At 41.2% G+C, this 3,554-nt stretch overlaps 1 pseudogene; it reads left to right on the top strand.

Moving 5' to 3' along the window:
* The first annotated feature begins 554 nt into the window (after nucleotides 1–554).
* Nucleotides 555–1,340, top strand: LOC131065271 (oxysterol-binding protein-related protein 1B-like; annotated as a pseudogene).
* Nucleotides 1,341–3,554: the final 2,214 nt, after the last annotated feature.

A 3,554-nucleotide genomic window follows, 5' to 3' on the forward strand; every position in this document is an offset into this window, starting at 1 on the left:
TGATTGATTTCAAAGGCTGGACTGCAGCTAGTATATTTGTGAAGGTAACACATGAAACAACTAAATTTTTACAGAATCATTATCCAAAAAGGCTAGGCGTGGCCATTCTATACAATCCACCAAAGACTTCTCTGCAGCGTGGCTGATAGAATGTACTAAAATTCTGGTTAATGGCCCTGTGTAAAAGCCTCTGGAGCAGCGTATGAGATTGGGGAGGGACATGGAAAACAAGAATGGCATTGAAATTCCAACGTTCTCCCTCCCTATCGTAGCGTGGTGTGTGGGTTCTCTAGCGGTGGCCCCAGTTCATACTCCCCCCTCGCACTTCATAGCTCTTCCCTTGCGTGGAGTATGGTGGGAGAAGACAGTGCAAACCGCATCCAAAACATTGCGTGCAATATGGTGTGGTGAGCTGCGTGGAGTTTAGGAGGCCATAAAAACATTCAAGCAAATGCGATTGGCTGTTGAAAGTCATAAATCCCCTCTGCATGAATTGGAAGGATGGTATCCTCCAACAAGGCTGCGTGGTCTCCTGGAAAGTATGCCGATGATGTCAACGTAGAGGGTGGAAGTTTTGGGGGGATAGTAATTTAAAAGGAAAGTTTTGGGGCCGTTCAATCCAGCTTGATCCTGTTGGAGTTCTTTCACTCAAATTCGATGATGGAGAGTGTTTTCAGTGGAGTAAGGTAACAACATCCATTTATAATATTATTTTGGGGAAGCTGTATTGTGATCACTATGGAACAATGCGCATACAGGGAAGTGGTGAATACTCCTGTAAGCTAAAATTCAAGGAGCAATCTATTATTGATCGAAATCCACACCAGGTGCAAGGGTTTGTTCAAGATAGGATTGGGAATAAGGTAACTACATTAATAGGAAAATGGGACGACAGTATGTATTTTGTTCTTGGTGATGTGACATCAAAGCCAAAAGGATATGATCCGATGTCTGAAGCCTGCTTGTTGTGGAAACGAAACAAGCCTTCTAGTAATAACAGCAGATACAGCTTAACGCCCTTTGCAACAGCACTTAATGAGTTAACACTAGATCTAAAGCAAAAACTTCCACCAACTGACTCAAGGTTAAGGCCAGATCAATGACATCTTGAAAATGGTGAATATGATTTGGCAAATGTAGAAAAGTTGAGACTGGAACAGTCACAACGACAGTCGAGGAAACTCCAAGAAAGAGGATGGTAGCCACGGTGGTTCCATAAAGAGAAAGGAAAGGACACATATGAGTATATTGGTGGGTACTGGGAGGTCAGAGATCAAAGTAAATGGGAAGGATTTCCTGATGTATTTGGTCAGATAGTTTCTGAGACTCCAATTGATTGAAATGAGTTTTGTTGCGTTGGAGGTTCAACGCTACCCATGTTCATTACAGGTTCTTTGCAATCAGATTTTCCCTCCACATGAGCCTTTCAAGAGAATGCAAAGCAAATAAGATGCTAAAGACTCCTCCTTTGCTTAAAAATAGAGGCATTCAAGTTACAAATGAAAGGCAGCCATTAAAAACGCAGGAAAAGCTTCAAAAGGGCATTCCCAGGCTTAATCGCTTTGTCCCACATGCGCTGGGAGAAGGACGTTTTTAGTGTTTATATGCAAAAACGCACAACAATATAATGTCTAAGCCTTAAAGGCTTTTGACACAAGGTACCCATGGGCGCCCAAGGTGGGCCCATGCGTGAGCACGCTTCCTGAGGTGAAGGAAGAATTGACTGGATGAAGACAAAATGGACCCCATGCAGGCATGCTTCTCGAGGCAGACAGGCGAAATTTTGCAGACGAAGGCCGGGTTAACGAGCGAGCATGTTCGAGAGAGATCAACGGCTCGCGCTATTTCGTAAAGGAAGATGCACGAAGTTTAAACCCCGCGAAATAGCGAGAGTGAATGAGAGCCATCCACGTGGCACGTAGGTGGTGGGTACAGTCAGCGGTCCAGTAGGCGGGTCCCGGTGAGGTGGCACGTAGGTGGCGGTCCACTGGCGATGACGTGGCAGCCAAGAGGCAGTGACGTGGCCGACAAGTGGCAAAGGATGAGGTGTCATCCCAGGTGGCGCCCAGTAGACCCCATCAGCCAATCAGACCCCGGCACGTGGCAAGGCATCAGAGCACATATGGAGGCAAAAAAGTAAATTTTAAATGAATAAATGATATAGTTCTGACTATATTAAATTTCGAAATATTTAGATGACTGAGCACAAATGAGAATTAATTCGCCCAGGGTCTAAATTTTGGCCAAAATATAAAGTATTATATATCGCCGAAAAGCTCTCGGAGTGAGGAATCTGATTATGAGGTTAATTTTGATAAATGTGGGATATTTTGGATGCAGTTTTCATGGGAACAAAATTCAGTTAGAGAAGGGACACTTGGCAATTCAGTTACAGATTTGATTTGGTTCCCTCTCTCTTTTAATTCCGAATTCTTCTTAGTTGTAAGGGTTCCAGAACTCTGTGAGGAAGTGCTCCAGTTTTCATGGCTTCCATTTTCTGAAATTCTTGACCCAAACTTGTAAAGTTCTATGGATCTATTCAAGGTATAGAGGCTACATTGCAGGATGACAGATTGTTTTCTAGTTGCAGGTCTTACTTGTGTCAGGCATGAGTAAATTTCCCATGATATTGTCTCTGTGATATGTTTTTTCATTATTATGAATTCAATCCTCAAGGAGGATGAAATTTGTCATCTCAAGGAGATTGTGTGACTGTTGTAGGTATCCTTCAAGGAAGGTTTTAAATTCTATAGTCAGTCATGAATGATGAAATATATTTCCAGATCTGATAAAATTGTGAATGAATCAAATAGTGCATTAATATAAGGTATTGATGCATGAATATCTTGTTTAAGGAAAATAAGCTTGCATCTATGATTCATATTTGTAGTTATGTCTGTGACTCTGTTGCCCAATGAACAAGGCACTGGTCTTGCAAGTTTGGGGATGTTTTCAGATATTCATTTTAAAAGATAAATCTATTTTCCCTTCATGTTTAGGGGTGTTTGTGTTCCATTCTTTCCAAGCTCTGTTTCATCCTATTGTTTATACAGATCTAGCCAATCTATAATGTTTCCTAACCTGTTGAGCTTGTGAAATGATCTATCTGCTTAATGTTGATGCAGTTACGTGTCTATAATTGTTGTATTAAGTGCATCAAGAGGGTGTCCCCCCCTAGGTCTAGCAGAATCTGAAGTGCAGGAGGATCAATTAGGATCCTATGTTATGTTGTCCAAGCCCTGATGTGTTTTGTAGACTGAAATTGGCCATTTCATAGAAAGATTTGTAGGTGTTCTTGGGTTATCACTTTTGGTGAACAACATGTAGTACCCCTGCCCTCATCAGATTTGTAAAACCGGTTTGACCTTGGTTGATTTACCATGATGTAATGTTATAGTAAGATTTTATGAATATTGTGCATACCTATAAATCTGTTTTCACATCAATTCTTATGTAACTTTATTTGTTCTTTTGATTCATATTATTAATCTTGGGCTAACACTTTCATTAAATATATATGTATGCATGTGTGGTTCATGGTTGTGGGAGATTGT

The sequence above is a fragment of the Cryptomeria japonica genome, chromosome 6 (genome assembly GCF_030272615.1).
Source record: "Cryptomeria japonica chromosome 6, Sugi_1.0, whole genome shotgun sequence".
Classification (NCBI taxonomy): domain Eukaryota; kingdom Viridiplantae; phylum Streptophyta; class Pinopsida; order Cupressales; family Cupressaceae; genus Cryptomeria; species Cryptomeria japonica.